Source organism: Peromyscus californicus, unplaced genomic scaffold (assembly GCF_007827085.1).
Source record: "Peromyscus californicus insignis strain IS unplaced genomic scaffold, ASM782708v3 Scaffold_17__1_contigs__length_78620276, whole genome shotgun sequence".
In the NCBI taxonomy this organism is placed as follows: domain Eukaryota; kingdom Metazoa; phylum Chordata; class Mammalia; order Rodentia; family Cricetidae; genus Peromyscus; species Peromyscus californicus.
Window position 1 is genome coordinate 73107812 of NW_026294469.1, and position 20266 is coordinate 73128077.

At 43.9% G+C, this 20266-nt stretch overlaps 1 protein-coding gene across 2 annotated transcripts in view; it reads right to left on the reverse strand.

The window, feature by feature from the left end:
- Znf407 (zinc finger protein 407) overlaps positions 1–10567 on the reverse strand; it is a 426208-nt gene extending 415641 nt beyond the window's left edge. The window contains exon 1 of one of the 2 annotated variants that reach the window (XM_052742699.1): positions 9132–10567. The gene's annotated coding sequence lies outside the window, so the exon portion shown is untranslated. The remainder of the gene's footprint in view (positions 1–9131) is intronic. The other variant, XM_052742697.1, reaches the window with a different exon arrangement.
- Positions 10568–20266: the final 9699 nt, after the last annotated feature.

The following is a 20266-nucleotide window of genomic DNA, read 5'->3' on the forward strand; positions in this document are numbered from 1 at the left end:
AAAGGGGAAGTATGTTGAGGGTAAGGGTCAATCAAAAAAACATAATGAACTTATTGAAACAAAACTACTACACAGATCTCCAAAAACACTTGTCTGCACCATAACACGATATACAAAATTACTTCCAAAGTCACACTTTTAGAAAGCATTTCCCTGGTGTCACAATAAAACACATAAGAGATACCAGAACCTGTTTCCTGAAGGTTCTTAATGAAAACCATTTGATCTCATTTTTAAAAAGATTGTCATTTCTATTCCCTTCCTTCAATGACCTAAAATTTCTAAGCTATTTTTAAAACTGCATTACCACCTTACTTTAAATTCTAATGGTCTTATAATTATATTTTAAATTATCATGCACTCCTTTAACTGATACTCTTTATTGAAAAGTAATTGATCCAATATACATCAAACTCTGCTCCTTAAGTCATAATCAGCAGAAACCACTAATGAACTATGTACTGCCAAAGAAGTGGCTGTTACTGTTTCTAGATTTCAAACACAAAGTTCCAGTTATATTTATCAGGGTTTTTCTGCATACCAATTAGTAATTGAAGAGCATGCTGAGCTTGAGTTACACTTGATGACTAAACCAGTGTTACTCAGCCTTCATTAGTCTTTTTTCCTACCACGCTTTTAATTGCCTTACCTAGCTTTATTTAAAACTTTTTTTAATAAAAGAACAAAGGCCTGCTATATAAGAGGAAACAAACGAGACATATGAACATCAAACATGTGGCAAAGTGTTCAGAATTAGAGCATGGAGATCATCTAGCTTTCACAACTGTAGATAAACAAGAGCCGGAGTACCTGGAACTGCTGTAAAAAGCCCACATTCTACATGTACCTAGAAGGGATCATACGGGATCACTTCCCTGTGCCTTAATGCAGACAGCTCTGCCACAGAAGGCCTCTCAGGGCCTGTCACCTTCCTGCTGAGGACTGAGTCTGTCAGAAACTAGGACATCCCTAATGGTTAGAGCTTCATGGTTCTCACGATCTTGACAATTTTAGCACTCTGATTATCAAACAAAAAGAGTAGTATTATTTGGTTCTAAAGTACACTTGATTTGACACAGGGCTGCTGGAACTACATTTCTACTCCTGCTACATAACATTCCAAGCAGTGGCAGTGACACCATGACAGTTTAACTTTACAGTTTAACTGATGGTTATAAAACAAAATCCCCAGTGTAGATTTTAATATGACATAGGAAAACAAGGTTATCAAAATCAAGGAGGAAAATCAGCAAGTGTTGATTTCCAAAAAACGTCCCTTTTTCTCAACAAACTGTCTAGGCAAAAGGAGAATCCCTAAGCCTCAGGGAATTACATTTTAAATTAGCATGCACTGCTTTAACTGATTACCTATCAATGAGCTAGACAGCAAACAAGGAAGTCTGTCATCTGCGAGAATGATAAAGGCATGTGTGTTGCTCTGAAAATAAAACTACAAAGGTAAAGAAAGAGTAACTTCAAAAACAGGAAGAACCCCCTCACCAGTCTTCCTTCACACTCAGCCATTCCCATCATGACCTGACTTTTGTTTGTTCTGCCTATTTGTCTGTGCATGGTTTTTGTCCCTTACATCTGCATGGCACTGAACAGCTGGACTGCTCTCCCACTTATAACCATGCCCACAGGCAAGCTGTCTCCCCGGTGAGACAAGGACAGTAATAAAGCTTGCTGCCAGAGGGCACTATGAGGTAAAGTCAGTTATTTAGTGGCACATAAACTTGGCAATAATGTGCTCAAACTGGTGCCTGGAACAGAGGAAGTGCTCAGGAGGAATTAACCACCAGAAAGAATCATGAAGCCAGTTTTCCTGATCTGTCACACTTCTCCAAGATCACATCTTCATCCCCAGCTTATCTTTTTCACACAAACTAAACAGTGCCCACACTGACAGGTATGTGAGTCAGAAATATTCTAAGACCTGGAGCACACATCACAGTTTAGGAAAACACAATGTATTACCTCTGAGTCCTTCCATGTAAACCCTCCCTCCTCACTTTGCTCTTCTTACAAAGGTAACTACCAACTTGACTCTCTCCTCTCTCTCTCTCTCTCTCTCTCTCTCTCTCTCTCTCTCTCTCTCTCTCTCTCTCTCTCTCTCTCTCTCTCCCCTCTCTCTCCCCTCCCCTCTCCCCTCTCCTCTCTCCCGCTCTCTGATGTTTCCTTTTTCAGTGCTGAGTATGGATCCAATGCACTGCATATGCTAGACAAGCACAACCTAGAAAGCCACATCCCACCCCTTACCTGCTTTTCGCTAAGTACGCCTGTATTCTTAACAATAACGCAGCTTTGTGCTTCTGAACTTTAAAAAGTGGGAACAGGGGAGAATACTATATGCAGTCTTCTACATTTAGTTTTGTTTTCTGTTCCTTTAGTTTGAATAAATGTCTTCCCAAGCTGCCTATGGTAGTAAAGGTTGTCAAGGTAGTCCTGTGCCTCAAGCCTATAATCATCCCCTCAGTCTCCTAAGCAGCTGGGACTGGAGATGTGCACAAACATGCCTACCTAAGGCTTTGCCTTTGTACACGTCTCCAGGTACTCACCTAAGCTTTTCCCTGGGGCAATGTTTTTTCAAATGTTACCATTAGCAGGGTTTGTCAGCTCAAGCTTTTAGCCCAGCAGAAACAGGCAGAAATCTTTGTGAGTTTGAGATTAGCCTGGTTTACAAAGCAAGTTCCAGGCCAGCCAGGACTACATAGTAAAATCCTGTTAAAAAAAAAAAAAAAAAAACAGCAAATTTCCATTACTGCTGTAAAATAAAGACTAAGAATCAGTAATTTGGGGGTCTGGAGAGATGGCTCAGAGGTTAAGAGCACTGGCTGCTCTTTCAGAGGTCCTGAGTTCAATTCCCAGCAACCACATGATGGCTCACAACTATTTGTAATGAGATCAGATTCCTTCTTCTGGTGTACATGAAGACAGAGCACTCATATACATAAAATAAATGAATAAATAAGTAAATCTTTTAAAAAAATCAGTAATTCGAACACTCGGGTGGCTGACGAAGGATTCTGAGTCAGAGAGTATATACTGTTCATATCATTACCAATTTACACTCATACTCCTTGGTTCTCTACCCGCCCAACAATATTGTCAGGCCTTTTCATTGTTGCCAATCTAATGTATAAATTACATACCAGTTTAGTCCTTCTAATTACTAATCAACTAGAGCATTTTTATATTCATGTTTCTTTTGTGTGTGTGTAAAATACATACTTGGTTATTTATCCATTTTCCTACTACTTTTCTTTTGTAAGTGTGAGAGAGAGAGAGAGAGAGAGAGAGAGAGAGAGAGAGTGTGTGTGTGTGTGTGTGTGTGTGTGTGTGTGTGTGTGTAAGCAGAAGGGGAAAGAGACAATGGGCATATATGTGTTGAGGTCAGAGGGTAACTTTTAGGAGTCAGTTTTTGTGCTCCACCTTGTTGAGGCAGTCTCCATTGTTTCTGCTACTGTGCTGCGTATTCCAGGATGGCTGGGCTGCAAACTTTCTAGCAGGTCTGTCTCCATGGTCCACCTCATTGTACAAGTACTGGGATTAAGATGTGTGCCTTATTATCCTGACTTTTCCCTTGGATTCATCAGGCTTTAGCAGGTATAACTTTTACCTGCCATCTCCCTAACCTGTTTCCGATTATTCTTACTGATTTTTGCTGCTTGCCCTTCCAATAGTATTAGCCTTTTACCAGTAATATGTAACGACACATTCAATTTTGTTAGCCTGCCTGATCATTTCTGGGTCTTTTTCATATACCATTATCCATACTAATAATGTCAAGCAAACTCATCTTTTCCCTTAGGATTTGTATCTTTTGTGATTGATTCAAGAATCGCAGTCAGTCACACAACTATTGCCCTGGATTACGTTTTATAATTTTACCTTCAATATCTAAGTCTTTTATCAACCTGTACATGACTGTTCCTAGTACATAAATTAGACACACATCCCATAAATAGTAAGTTCCTATTTGCTAATGAGCACACATATAAACAACTATAATTTTAAGGTATGAAAGTGGTACAAGTGGCGTTGAGGATTCAGCTCAGTGGTAGAGCATTGGCCTAACAAGCGCAAGGTCCTGGGTTCGGTCCTCAGCTGGGTGGGGGTGGGGGGGGTGAACTTGAGAAGACACCTGACAATTTGAGCCCTGCTTCTTTCTGGCCGCTGCATTTCCCAGGGCTCTGCTCAGCTACCCTGACAGACTCCTAGAATGCCCTGCCCTCTTTTAGGGTACCCTGTGCCCTTCAAATCACCTAGCTCCTGTCATATACTGAACCTACCTCCTCTTGTACTCTATATACATTACAACAATGTATTTGATAACAAGACTATAAACTCCCTAGGAGCAAAGTGCCTATCAGACATCCAAGGACTTACAACAATTGTTAGATGAGTGAAGGTTAAAGTGTTGTGGAAGTCAGTGTACTGGCCTGGTGACTACAAATAGCAGCTGTACAGTCACACTGCATTGGCTAGAATCCTAGCACCACCTTATAAGAGCTGCACAGAGCTGCACAAACTGCTTACCCTAAGTTGAGTGTACCATAGTGGATAAAATATAATACACAGATTCAGAGAATGTGCTGGAGACTATATGAGAATATGAAAAATATTTATACAAACTCATAGCTCAAACAAAACATTATTGTTATTTCCATGGAATTCTGTTTATTACATTTATTACTACTTAGTACCAAGTCCTTAGCATTTCAGACACTTCCAATTTTCTGGGGTATACACAAGAGAGCCAAACTGTTAAAAAAAAAAAAGTAACATGCAGAAAATAACCATGCACATAAAAGCAACAATGCTCAAAAGGAGAAATGAAACTTCTTGTTGGGGGCTATTCAACCCTATTCACCCTCTCCCCAAAAGATTCCTCCTCCAGAGCTACCTGTGGGAAAAAGTTATAGACACAACTTTAGGAAGTGATAAGGTCCTTTATACTTTAATACGCCATCAACTTCAGTCTTCTCTGCAGCTACTTCTGTTATACTGTAGGTAGTCACGACAGACAGGTAAATAGAATTGCTGGAACCACAATCTAATTACAATAGTGAGATAGTATATTTGGAGGAGAATAAATGAAAAGAATAAAAGTCACTTTTCACCAAAAGAAGTCTTTAATACAGAAATAGGTACGTATACACGTGAGATTGTGGGTTGTGATATTTGAATCTGCAATGTCCCCACATGCTCCAGTTTTGAACTCTTGATGCCCAGCTTGTGGTCTTATTTTAAAGCTTGTAAATCCTTTAGGAAGTAGAGCCTGTTGGGCAAAAGATCACCTGCCTGATTTCAACCTGTTTTCTGCACTTCCTGATCTGCAGCACATGTTCCCAATGCCATGAATTCCACCATGCTTTCCTACATTTTCAGCTCCCTGAAGCAATGAGCTAATAAATTTGTCCCTTGGGTGCTTTGTCAGGTATTTTGGTCACAGCCAATGCAAAACTAACTAATACCAAAAAAAAAAACAAAACGGGTATCAAAGAACTGAGGTCATTACCGCAACTAACCCTGGCCCTGCAGTGTTTATGCTGTTGGAACTGGTGTGCAAGAGGAATGTGAAAGAGCCTGGAAACGTAAGCTAAAGAAGCTCTAGAATGTTACACACAAAAAGTAACAGGTAATTTTTCTGGGATGTCTACAGACCAGAATGTTAACAGAAATGCAGACAGGAAAGAATGTATTCGTGAGTTGACAGAGAGGAACAAGGAGCCTACTGGGTATTAGACTAAACACCATTCTTCTTAAGTTCTGGCAAACAACCTAGCTGTAGTTTGTCCATGTTCTGAAAATCTGAGCAAGGCTCAATTCAAAAGGAATGTGGACTAATTTATATTTGGGGAAGAGAATTCCAAGATATCGTAGCATGCTTTTAACCAGATTTACAGTAAGAAAGACAAAAAACAGAGCACAAAAATTTGAAAAAGCGTCAGTCTGGCTAAGAAAGTGGTAATAACATCTTTCAAGTTGTGGACAAAACAAGTATAGAAAAAGCTGTGATTATTAAAGAGATCAGCACCAAGAGAAAGCAGGACAATGTACACTGTGACAACACCAAGTTTGCCTCCCTGAGGAGACCTCAAGGAAGAAATGGCCTTGTTGGGGGAGGTGTGTCACTGAGAATGGACTTTTGATGTTCTAAAAACCCAGTCCAGGCCAGGTCTTACTCTCACTCTGCCTGGAACTTGCAGAACTCAGGTAAGCAACTGCCCCAGCACCATGCATGCATTCATGTATGCCTGTCTGCCACCATGCTTCCAACCATGATGATCGTAGACTAACCCTCTGAAACTACAAGCAAGCCCCCAATTAAATGCTTCCTTTCATAAACTGCCACGGTGTCTCTTCACAGTCAAAGAACAGTAACTAAGACACTATCCCACCCAGAAATTCCAATGACAGTTACTGCTAAGAGCAGAGGAATCTGGATTCCTTAAACCCACACAAACACTACAATACTCACAGAGAGCTAAGGGTCCTGGTACCTGGGGCTGCACCAGACCAACAGTAGTAGGTACCCCGCCTCCTGCTGCCTTCACTCACAACTTTCAAAAGCTGAAGTCTGTAATACACAAAAGTTCTAAGGACCAGCCAGCACTGAAAATGCCACTTTTCCTTGCTTAGCCAATTTTTAAGGGTAAATTAACAATGGAAATCCAGCAAGCTGACTGGTAACAAGTCATGTTAAACCTTTTTGCTTTGGAAGTTACCTTCTTATTTGGAAGGAATCCATGGTTGTTTGTGAGAGTTGTGCCACAGAACATATACTGTCTCTCTCCACTCCCTAGGAACTAGAGTGGTTTGGCAAATTTTACATCCTACCACTTGGAACTTTACATGTCACAAGGATGCAGAGGCACAAAGAATGTTTTTGCCCCCGTGGGATAAGGGATTCAATCATCAACACAGGTGGCAGCTTCTCCAGTGGGAACACTGTCAGCAGCAAACTTCTAACCAGACTACTATGGGATGTGGCCTGGGCTGTGAGCTAAAGCACCCAGTCTCTCTTCAAACACACTTCTCCAGCCTGCTGTCTACTATCTTCCAGTCTGTGCCTCTTCTGTTTACGTCAGTCGAAGGCACTCCGACAGTTGACAACCGAGAACCATGTGTGGCACTGTAACACCTTGCCCTCAGAACACACTGTCTCAACACAGGATTGCACTGCCAATGCCAGTTACTATCTAGTACTCTACTATCCCGTCCATCAGCTTACCTGCTGCAGTGACCAGCACAAAGCAAGCAGGCAAGAAATGTTTCCTGTATGACTTCTACAGCTGGGGGAGTGGCGGACTGCCATGCATAAACACCCATTACCACTCATCTCCAAGAGTGTCAAAGCACCAGGTGGAACTCACAGCTTAACTCATGAATTTACAAACTAGGGTTCTTTTCATCACTTAATTAGCAAACCACTTTCTTAAAAGACAAATAAGGAAACAAATTAGGATATATTTCACTAGTGTTCTCTTCCAGTACGAAAAGCCTAATTTGGGAAAATTGCCCCCGATGAAGTACATGCCTACTAAAACTTGCCACCAAACTCAAATGTTGTGTCTGGCAAGATTACATCACCCCACCAGGTCAGTAGGTGTAACTTCCTCTATATTTCCAGATCTCTGTTTTAGCACTTACAAGGTATATTTATTAAAGTAACAAATCTTAGTTTTCCAGAACCTAGAATGATGGCTGGCACAAACAGGAAGTGGTGCTTTTGAAGTAGAGACACTTTGCTTTAGTACCAAATCCACTGTTTGTGCTACCCTGCAACTTTTCTACAAATCTGAAAAAAAAGTTTTTTTAATGAAACCAGTCTTCAGTAAACAATTATTACATCTGCTATACCACAGAGCTTGGTTTGCACCAATAGGAGGAATAATCTTATTGTAACAAGACAATCTTAAACATTTGAATGCGGACATTGATTTTGCTCAAGTTATGTACTGGATGTTTGTAAATCGGGAGTAACTGCAATACAAGGTTGTCCTGCTTTATGAGTATGTTCAACTGACAGGGGGTCTTCGAACACTTTCTCATCAGTACTGTTTCAAAATGAACTAACATCCCACCAATTAGGTACACTGTGTGTGTGACTAGCCCTGTCAAGCATAGGCTAAAAAGTCACCATTAGATATGATTGCCTTTAATATAAGAAATCTGAGAGACAGAGTGAGGCGGGGGGAGGAGAGGGAAAGGCTGGAGTTGGGGGGAGAGAGAGAAGGGGAGAGAGGACAATGGGTGTGAGTGACTGTGTGGAGTGGTGTGTTCACAGATGCCAACTCCATCAAGAGGTCCTCCTATTCCAGAACCAAACTCAAAACCCAACGCGACCAACAGGGGTCAGTAGCTACTGCTCCCAATGCCCTGCAGCCTGAACTGCAGACTGAAGGCAAGCACAGCCACCCGGCGCTCCTGAGGGCGCGGAGGTAAGTGGGAAGGGGCGCGCTGCCCACTGCCAGGCTGTCCGCTGTCGACCGCCTGCAGCGGCCCGAGTCTCCCGGCAGTCGCGCAGGGCAGGAGCCTCCCTTTCCGTCGTGGGCTCCCTGTCACCAGCATGGCGTAACGGAAGAAGCGCGAGTGGCAGCGGCTAAGGCAGGGCCCCCGGGTGCACAGGAGCGGGCTGCCCGGAGCCGGTGCTGGGAAGCCCGTCCCTCGGAGCGGAGGCTGGGCAGCGCCACGGCCGGGGAAGCGTGCTCTCCCCCGCCCCCGGGACGGACCGGGGAACCGCCAGTCTCGGAGCCGGCCGGGGACTGCGCGGCGACTCTGAGCAAAGGCTGTCAACGCGCCGACCGAGGGGACACCCATGCCCGAGGGGCCCGAGGGGGCGCGAGGCCGCCGCGGCAGCGCCAGCTGCAACACGGGGCGGAGGGCGCCGGGCAGCGGGACGTGCGCCGCCGACAGGCGAGGGCGTGGGTCCCGGCGTGCGGCGGGGCGGCGTCGGCCCCGGCGGGGAGGGGCGGAGGCGGGGGAGGGGGCGGGAGCGCGGCCGGCCCGCGGGCTCCCGACGCCGCGCCGCCCGCCCGGGCCCGCAGGCCGCCGCCCCCGGACCCCGCGCCGACGCCAAACCATCCCCGCCCCCGGACCCCCCGCCCCGTCGGAGAATAACTCACCTGTTTGTCGGGGAAATCGCTCCTGCTCGGCCCTCTGACTGACTCCTCCGGCTCACCGTCTTCCCTCTGGGAGGAAGAGGCGGGACTTCCTGTTTCTCCGTTGAGCTACTTCCGGCGGTTCCCAGGGCGACTGAGCTGGATGGAGCGCAGAACACCATCACCGGAACACAAAGGTTTTATAACCGTCTTGGTAAAAACCCAAGCTCACGTCCTCTTTTTTTTTTCCCCTTGACTGTCCCGCAGCTCGGCGTGTCGAGTTGTTTTCAGTCCGTCAGTACTTTCCGGAAGTCCCTCCGAGAGAAAACAGGAAGTTCCACCCTCCCTGCTGGAAGGGAAACGGAAAGCCTAGAGAGTCAATCTGTAGGGCAGAAGCTCCTAAGGCTCGGGGACGGCCGGATCTTCCCCGGAGGGCAGGAGGACGCTCAGCGGGCCGATCCCCGCAGCACCCCGCGCCTAGTTTCCATCCCTCGAACCCGAGGGCGGTGCCGGGAAGGGCAGGGGCGTGGCCTGTGCAAGGGCCTTCCTCTGCCTCTGGTCCCCTAAGGGGTCTGCTCAGAGCCTCTGGTGTTCTCATTCGTGTACAGCGCGACCGAGTGTTGCCGCAGAGAGTGAAATAAAAGGCAATCCGATCACGCCAGAATGGGGTCTCCCTTGTGTTGACCCCAGGGAGCCGCGAATCTAATGGGGTCATGAGGATAATCTAGCTAGATTTTCATTGTGATTCACATACCCAGGGTGGGGAATTGCGTGTACTAGAGTCAGCCGTTTCCAAGATTACACCATTAGTAAAAGCGGAGCGTAACTCTAAAATCGGGAGTCAACCCTGTGTAGTCTTCAATGCTGACTCAAATCTCAGGACCAAAATTGGCTTACATATCTATCCGCAGAGTACAGTGGACTGGGTAGGATGTGGTGCTTCAGTGACCCCTGGATCTTAGTTTCCACATTTCCACATTGCCTCTTGTTAGCAGAGTGGGAACAGGAAAGGTACATAAGCAAAATAATAAGGGAGGGGCTGGAAGCTGGGGAGGAGACTGTATTTTCCTTATCCTTATATTCCTCTTCCTTATACCTGTAACGAAATACCATAACAGAAACTACTTGAAGGAATTCTCTTTCGGTTCTCAGTTTCAGAGTATTCAATTTTATGCTGGGGGCGGAATGGGCAGTGGCTTCCTCAGTGGTGACAGAAGCTTGGGGCTGCTGCTCTTCTGGGCAGATTGGGAAACAAACCTCGGCAGGAACCAGAGGTGATTATAAACTTTAAGGCTCCACCCCTAGTAACCATCTCTGCTACATGTCTCAAAGGTTCCACAGCCTCCTCCAAGCATCTCCACCAGCCTGGGAAGAGGTGACCCAGCCCACGAGCCTTTAAGGATCATTTCGGACTCCAGCCATGATAGGAGTCAATAATAATTTAACACAACAACATAGGATTAAATTCTTCTTTATGCCTATGTAATTTTTTTTTTTTTTTTTTTTTTTTGGTTTTTCGAGACAGGGTTTCTCTGTGTAGCTTTGCGCCTTTCCTGGATCTCGCTCTGTAGACCAGGCTGGCCTTGAACTCACAGAGATCCACCTGCCTCTGCCTCCCAAATGCTGGGATTAAAGGCGTGTGCCACCACTGCCCAGCATGCCTATGTAATTTTAAGATATTCCATCAGGGAAGTAAAATTAAGTGCATGGACAAAGTGACATCCGGTATGATCTGACAATTTAAGACTAGAGACATAGCTGTAGCTCAGTGATAGAGCATGTGTTTGATCCCAAGCACCACACACACACACACACACACACACACACACACACACACACACACGCCCAAAAAAAAAAAAAAAACCTAAAGAAAAGAAGGAATAGTACTGAGCCAGGGTGCAGTGTCACAGCTGTCCTCACTACCAGGAGGTCTCAGCTCCCTAGAACGAACACTTCCTGGTAAGAAACTTCAGTGCCAACACAAAGGACTAAATGATAAGCCAATTTCTAATTGTTCTTTTCTCTTTAAAAATTGAGATTTTAAAACCATTAAAACAGGCCGGGCGGTGTTGGCGCATGCCCTTAATCCTAGCACTTGGGAGGCAGAGCCAGGCGGATCTTTGTGAGTTCAAGGCCAGCCTGGTATACAGAGCGAGATCCAGGAAAGGCACAAAGCTACACAGAGAAACTCTGTCTCAAAAAAAAAAAAACAAAACATTAAAACAGAAAATAAGGTACATGGCACAGAGACCCAGATTAGTGCATCTTTCAGCATCATCAAAGACCCCTCTTTGTGTAATAGAGCTTAACACAGAGACTCACAACTGACCAAGGTGCAGAGGATCAAAGACCATGAAACACTCGGCCCTAAATGGAAAACATATTTGACAAGGATTAGGAGGTGTGGCCTTGTTGGAAGAAGTGTGCCACTGGGAGTGGACTTTGAGATTTCAAAAGCCCATGCTAGGCCCAGGCTCTCTCTTCCTGCTGTCTATAGATCTGGATGTAGAATTCTCAGCTACTCCAGCACCATGTCTGCCTGTGTGCTGCCATGTTCTCCGCCATGATGATAATGGAGTAAACTTCTGAAACTGTAAGCAAGTCCTAATTAAATGCTTTATTTTATAAGGGTTTCGGTGGTCATGGTGTCTCTTCACAGCACTAGGACAGTAACTAAGATGGGGGCAAAAAGGTTCTAAGAACAAGAGGATGACTGCAAGAAAACTGTGTTCTGAACTCAGAAGGGCGATTGGGTGTGTGAGCTCACAGCAGTCATGACAGTATGCACAAGACCAAACAAGATCTCAGCATGCAGAGGGGAGGTGGGCATAAAGCCCCACCCCTGCTGAGGTTGCTGTTGGCAAACGATTGTTGTGGAATATTATTTGAAGATGTGTTACATTCATTTATGCTGTGGAATATTTGTCTAATGATGTGAAGATGTGTTGCATTTGTTTAACTCTATAAAGCTGTGTTACTTTGCCTGTCTGAAACACCTGGTTGGTCTGATAAAGAGCTGAATGGCCAATAGCTCAGCAGGAGAGAGAAATAGGCAGGGCTGCCAGGCAGAGAGAATAAATAGGAGAAGAACTCTAGACTTGAGAAGAGGAGAAGGAGAGGAGGACATCAGGGGCCAGCCACCCAGCACACAACCAGCCATGGAGTAAGAAGGAAAGAAAGAAATATAGAATAAAGAAAGGTAAAAAGGCCAGAGGCAAAACATAAAGAAAAACGGGATAATTTAAGTTAGAAAAGCTGGCTAGAAATAAGCCAAGCTAAGGCCAGGCATTCATGTGTTTATTTGGGAGCTGGTTGGAGGACCCCCAAAGATTAAAAAGAAAAAACAACTACAAATGATAGTTGCTAGGAGACAGAGTCCTTTTTCTTTAAGGAAGCATGGTCACTCAGAGGTCAACCATGCTCCACACACATCCAAGAGTATAAGGGCAGCACAAACGTACTTGATAGGTTTTAAAAAAAGAAAGAAGACACAAAGTTAGATACAAAGGGAAAGGAGGGTGGATCTGGGATGAGTCAGGGACTGTGGTGACTATGATCAAAATACATTGTATAAAATTTTTTACTAATAAAAGATGCTAAAAACTAAAACTGAAGAGGAAAAAATTGAAAAGAGAATAAAAACAGGGAAAAGATTAATGGTGATTTTGTATTTTTAAATATAAAAATATCCATCAAAATTAATAAAAATAAGTGTAATATATTGAATCCCCATTGTGTGATAGACACTGCTAAATGTTTACCCACATCATTTGCTACCAACAGCTACAATAAAGACGTCATCCTTGCAAGGAAACTGTTAGTCACTTATTGTGACAACATACCTGACGAAGGTAACTTAAGGAGGGGCTTATTTTCCATAGTTCTAAAAGGATTACAGTCTACTGTGGCAGGGATGACATGGAGAAAGTAACATGAGACTGGTCACATAGTGGCCTCAGTCAGGAAGCAGAGAGAAGTGAATGCTGGTTTTGCTTTCTCCTTCCTGTTCAGCCCAAGGCCCTGACCCATAGGATGATGCCATCCACATTCAGGCTGGGCCTTCACTCTTTAGTTAAACCTTCTTGAAAACACCCTCATAGACATACCCAGAGGTGTGTTTCTATGCTCATTTTAAATGCAGTTCGGTTTAATGAAGACTACAGCAAAAACCCTTCTCAACATAAAAACAACATTTTAAGTCATAGCATTACGGCCCTGATCCATGCATGCAGTCTCATTTCATTTTATAATGCAAAATTCATTTATTCCATCCATAAATATTCCCATAATATTTAGTAGTCTCAATGCTGCTCAAAGTACAAAGTTTTTGCCTGCACACACACTTTTAATTCCAGCATTCAGGCAGAGACAGGTAGATCTCTGAGTTTAAGGCCAGCCTGATCTATTCTGTATAGTGAGTTCCAGGTCAGCCAGATCTACACAGTAAGACCCTGTCTCAAAAAAAGGAAAGAAAAAAAAGTCAAAATCCCTTCTGAGACTCAAATCATGCTTAACTATGAGCCTCATAAAATGAAAAAAAAAAAGCCACAGACTTTTAGTATACAAAGGCAAAGAATGAACATTATTTTTTCCAAGGTTTCTCTGTTTAACAGCCTTGGCTGTCCTGCAACTTGCCTTGTAGACCAGACTGACCTTGAATTTACAGAGATCTGCCTGCCTCTGCCTCCCAAGCGCTGGGATTAAAGGCATGCACCACCATTGCCTCATTTAGAACAAATATTCTTAAATAAGAATCTGAGAAGGTAACATAGGAATCTGAAACAAAACGTCTCTGGAAATTTTTAGAATTATTTTGCATATGTACATATGTATGTGCATTCACATCTGTCTATACATGTGTGCAGGTACCTGTGCATATGTGTGAAAGTATCCATATATATAAACCCAGGTTGACATTTCTGTCTTGCTTGATTGCTCTGTACATATTGAGGCAGGATCCCTTGAGGCAGAATGACCTTGGATGTTTTAAAAACAGATGTATAATAGTTTTACTTCTGGGTGTTATGTGTAAGAGTGTTTTGCCTGCGGGGCGGTGGTGGTGCATGCCTTTAATCTCAGCACTCGGGAGGCAGAGGCAGGCGGATCTCTGTGAGTTCCAGGCCAGCCTGGTCTCCAAAGCGAGTTCCAGGACAGGCACAAAGCTACACAGAGAAACCCTGTCTCGGAACCCCCCCCCCAAAAAAAAGAGTGTTTTGCCTATATGTATGTATGCACATTCTATGCAATCCTGGTACCTGAGGAGGCTAGAAAGGATCACTCGATCCCCTGAAACTGGAATTGTGATGACTGTGAGCCACCATGTGGTTGCTGAGATCTGAACTCTGCAAGAGCAAAATGCTCTTAACTGCTGAGCCAGTTTTGATCCTGCTTGCCACCACGTGTACCACCATGTCAGGTTCTCTCTTTTGTTTTGTGTTTTTCAAGACAGGGTTTCTCTGTATACCTCTGGCTGTCCTGGAACTCACTCTGTAGATGAGGATTAAAGGCGTGCACCTTTAATCTCAGCACTCGGGAGGCAGAGCCAGGTGGATCTCTGTGAGTTCGAGGCCAGCCTGGTTACAGAGCAAGATCCAGGACAGGCTCCAAAACTACATAGAGAAACCCTGTCTCGAAAAACAAAACAAACAAAACAAAACAAAACAACAAAAAAAAGAAATTTAATAGCTGGGCAGTGGTGGTGGTGGTGGTGGTGGTGGTGGTGGTGGTGGTGGTGGTGGTGGTGGTGCACGCCTTTAATCCCAGCACTTGGGAGGCAGAGGCAGGTGGATCTCTGTGAGTTCGAGGCCAGCCTGGTCTACAAAGAGAGTTCCAGGACAGCCAGAGCTACACAGAGAAACCCCATCTTAAGGGAAAAAAAAATAGTGTGCACCACCACCTTCCCAGTCTTACCATGCTATTTTCAATGTTGTGCTGGGGAATGAGTCCACGGCTTTGTACATGTTAGGCAAGCATACTACTGACCAAGGCCCAGCCTTATCATTTAGATTAATGTAATTGTTGTAATTATTACTATAGTTTTATTAAGCTTTCCAAGTCACCAGTAGTTTTCTCTATGTTTCATTACAACACTTCTCTGTCTGTCTTAGTTAGGGTTTCTACTGATGTGATAAAGCACCAAAAGCAACTTGGGGAAAAAGGGTTAGGTACACTCCCTGGAATTTCCAGCTGAGTGGCCCCCAGAGTGTTATGGAACTTTTTATGGACATCATATTTTCCCATGAGGCTTTGTCTTTTCCGAAAACTGCAACTACCAGCATTCTAGGAAGTTACTTGGTCCTAGGGCAGGTAGGGCTTAGAATTAAACAGTGGGTCTTACATTTCCCCCCTTGAGTTGTATCTTGGGTCAAATCATTGACTCTGTGATGGGTACTTGTTCATATTTGGATCTAATAATCATCAGCTTAATGGTATCCAGATAAGAATTATCATTTAGTTATTGTATCAATGATGTAAGAACCAACAGTAATTATCAGAAGCAGGAGGGCCAAAGGCCCTGTGACAGCTGATATCAGAGTCACTATCGAGAAGGATCTGGGAAATGCACAAGGCACTAGTCATTTATGTCATCTCAGGCCTCGTTTTTGTGATATTTCTTTGAGTACAGCCAGGTTATAATCCCAAATACTTTGTATAGAAACAAATTTTTCTCCAAGTCATATAATACTGCAATATATAATAGATTGACTCTGTATATATTTGTATTTATATAATTCTGCAAGAAAGCCAAGTGCCCTATCATATTGTAGAACTATTTCAGTTAATGAATCTACCAGTTAACAAATCTGGGCCCACTTTCCTGGTATGCCAATTGGCATTTTAGGCAGTCATTGTATCACCTATGCCAGGAAGTTTCCCTTTGACTTAGCAGTTCAGCCTGTTAGGGGGACAAGGAGTGATGTGCTTTCTTCTGTAACTACTTCCAGCTGAAAGTGGAGTGTCATTGTCAGGGCTGGTCAAAGGCTGAGCAGTGGAGTACTCATCAGAAGCATTTTGTTTACTGACCCAGTGGAAGGGACAGGGAGCAATCACATGGGCTTCACTGGTTCACATCAGGTTTCAGCAAGTCCAGAGCTCAGCAGTTTGCAGTCCACAGGTGATCCCTGGATGGTGTCTGTCAGTCAGTTTGAAATATGCTGAGACAAATAGAGACTAGGGACAGAAGCAAAAGTTTAGGGGCTTAAAGGAAACTTACATATGGAACTTTTAGGTTCATAGACCTAGTAATTGGAGGACAGGGGGAATCCCAAAACCAGGGGAAAGATCCCATCCTCAGGAATAGACAGGAGGGGAAACTTAGGCTGTACTTCGATGGAGTCTGTTTGACCTGTGACAAGTGGTCCAAGTTTTATGACTTCTTTAACTCCCTGAAGCTTACATGAATTTTTAGTTTACAAAAAGAGATAAAAGTTCTAGCTAGAAGTTCTATATATGAGCATTAATCTGTACTGAAATCCACATTATAGAATAGCTGAAGTAGACTCACATCTTTGGGTCCTAACAAAAACTACAGCTTTGGGTTAAGAAACAAACATTTTTTCCTCTATCCAGAGAGTCAGGTGTATGGATTGGACAGAGATGTTTTAGCCTGATGAGAAGCACCTTTAAGTCTATATTTGGAAGACAACCAAAGAAAATGTAAAATCTTGAGCTTATGACTGAATAGTGAATATTCAGTGCTCTACCAGCTTATCAGAACTCCACTGATCAATATTTTTATCAATACTAAGAACTCTGAACCTTTGAAATCTTAGTATAACGATGGCATAGAAGGGGAAAGAAATCTAAAGCATTTTCCATTTTGACATACCTTAAATTATTTTCTGAGACCCTCAGAATTTAAGCTCTTATATCCTCAGATCTTTATATACCTCAGAGCAATTTTTCCATCTAATCATTTACCAGAGACATGAGTAGTTATTACTGAGATCAGTCATTGCAAAACATGTTTCTTTAGGGGAAAGTTATACCTGAAGCCTGTTTATCCTTTAATATGAAGACTGTGAGCATAGCAAACCTGTCTGCCTTTTCTTCACAAGAGAGCTAGTAGCTTTAACTAACCAATGGACTGACTAATGAACTAACAAGGTAGTTGCAGCTTTGGGGGAAGGCGTTGGTTGCCTGCTGCTGCCAAGCTGTCAAAGCTATAGTTAGCCTACCCATCAATGTCATCAGAGATCTGAGAAGGATGAGTTGTAGCAGGAAGTATAATCCAAATGGCCTATGTATCAGTCAAATGACAGAGACTAGTCCATCATCCATTACCTAGGCAGTCATCCCATCCCAGGCTCCTGTGGTCTCCATGGAACTGGGGACAGAGGTACCAGGATAGCATCAGTCTTTGTCTGCTAAGTCAAAGATGAGAGGCATTTCTTATGGAGGAAGAACATGGAGGGGACTGACTTTACTTTGTCTAGCAAAGTGGGGCAATAAACTCTCCAATATCCTGCTTGTGCACAGTTTGGGACAGAACCTGGCAGCATTCAAGGCATTGGGGCAGTCTTTCCCAGTGGTTAGCATTACCATAATCCAGGTGGAATTGTCACTGTGTTCCACTAACTTCTTAGAGATCTTGAGGGTCACTGCTAGGATCTGGGAGTCTTTGTCATAGTAAGTTTAAACATCTTAAATGCCATATTCAGCAGATCTCTTAAGAGTTTGAGGACTGGTATGTACTCACTCATAAGTGGATACTAGATGTAAAGCAAAGGATAACCAGACTACAACCCACAGCTCCAGAGAAGCTAGCTAACAAGGAGGACCCAAAGAGGGATGCATGGATTGCCCTGGGAAGGGGAAATAGATGAGATCTCCATGAGTAAACTGGGGATGAGGGGTTGACAATGGAGGGTAGGAAATGGGGGATGAGAATATAAGGAAATGGGATGGTCGAGCTGGAACAGGGACGGAATGGGAGAGCAATGAAAGAGATATCATGATAGAGGGAGACACCATGGGAATAGGAAGAAACTGGGTGCTAGGGAAGTTCCAAGGAATCCACAAGGATGACCCCAGCTTAGACTACTATAGTGGAGAGGGTGCTGAACTGGCTTACCCCAGTAATCAGATTGGTAAATACCCTGTCATCATAGAGCCTTCCTCCAGTAACTGATGGAAGCAGATGCAGAGATCCACAGCCAAACGCTAGGCTGAGCTCACTTTCACATTGGACTGCTCCTTCTGGGATATTATTTTACCTATGACAGGTGAGAGAAGTGATGGAGAAGAAACTCAGAATTTGCAGAAGTCTCGTAGGAATGTTATTTTCTACCCTGAGTCTTGGCAGAGAAGAGTTTGACTCCAAGTCCTACCGTGGGAGGCAATACAATGTAATCAATGTAATGTATCACAGAGCTTGACAACTCTTCTAGACACACCAATGACCTGGACAAAGCATTGGCTGTCTCTGACTGTCTGCACGGGAGATAGGGAAAGCTGCTTTTGTTCTTACTAGTGATGTGGCATGTGTTTTTTCCTGAGGAGTCTATTTGTATTCACCCCTGTGGGGGTTTAAAAGAAAATGGCCCCCAAAAGGAGTGACACCATTGGGTGGTATGGCCTTGTTGGAGGAAGTGTGTTACTGTGGGGGCTTTGATGTCTCCTATGCTCAAGCTGTGTCCAGTGTGGGACACAGTTCTCATCCTGTTGCCTGTGGATTAAGATGTAGAACTCTCAGCTCCCTCTCCAGCACCATGTCTGTCTGCAGGCCACAATGTTTCTCACCACAATGATAATAGAATAAACATCTGAAATTGTAAGTGCCAATTAAATGTTTGCCTTTATAAGAGTTGTCGTGGCCATGTTGTTTCTTCACAGCTATAGAAACCCTAACTAAGCCGCTGATACCAAGGGCAAAGACAGACAGACCAAAGAAATTGTTCCTCCTAAGTACAGCTTGGTGACCTAAGATATTTATTGGGATTATATTCACAGAGGCCTGGGGAACTCGGCCAGCTGGACCACTAAAAGCCGCACTCCAACATTGGGGATGAGTCACTAAAGCTGCATCTTTAGAGTACTCTGGACAATTTGCAGACAACTATATTGCCACTTTCCTTTGCCAGGTATGGTGGTGCACACCCTTAATCCCAGCATTTGAGAGGCAGACACGGACTCTGTGAATTTCCAGCTAGCCTGGTCTGCATAGTTAGACCCTGTCTCAAATGAAACAGTTTCCATACTTGGAAAATGCAGAGACTAAGTGTCAGTGGATTGCTCAGCCACAGATAGGACATCTGTATTGTGCCCTCCCATCAAGGTTCAAATATCAGCACAGAAAAGGGGGTGGAAAGATTGTAAGAGCCAGAGGTTGGAAAGGACTAGACTAAAACAGTGTCTTCTGGGCATGACAGGACCACTGCAGCATCTGTGGTTGCCTGTACAAGACCCACACAAGCCAGCTGTGGTAGCACACACCCATAGGATTTGCTGAAGGAGGTGGGGGATCAGAAGGATCACAAGTTTGAGGCCAGCCTGGGCTATACATTCTTGTGGGACATGGTGGTACATGCCTTTAGTCCCAGCATCAGAAGGCAGACAGATCTCTGTGAGCTTGAGGCCACCCTGATCTTACAGAGAAAGTTCCAGGTTAGTCAGAGCTCAGGGCTACAAAGAGAAACCCTGTCTCCAAAAAAAATCAAAAATAGAAAAATCTAAAAACCCTGCACAAGATCAAGCTTGTGAGCCTCCACCCCTAAGTAAGGAGATATGAATGACTGTGGCTTCTGAAGAAAAGAGAATCAATTTTCTTTAAAGTTACAGCTCCTAATAGACCCACCACACTGCAGTGGATGACCTCACACCCAGGAGTATATGGGCAGCAACGATTGAACTTACATATTATTAAACAAAAAGGACATGAAGTTGAGGGAGTGGGAGGTGTAAGTGGATCTGGGAGAAGTGGAAGGAGGACTAGGGGATGAATATGATTAAAAAACATATGAAATTCTCAAGGATTAATAAAAATATGTTTCTTAAAGAGTGTCTTCTTGTGTGCAATTGATTACCACTTATCTATCCTTGAGGAGGGGCCTCATGAGTTTTCCCCCTCCCTCCTTATAGGAATTTATTTAAACGTGTGTGTGTGTGTGTGTGTGTGTGTGTGTGTGTGTGTGGTGTTCACGAGTGCATGTGCCATAGCA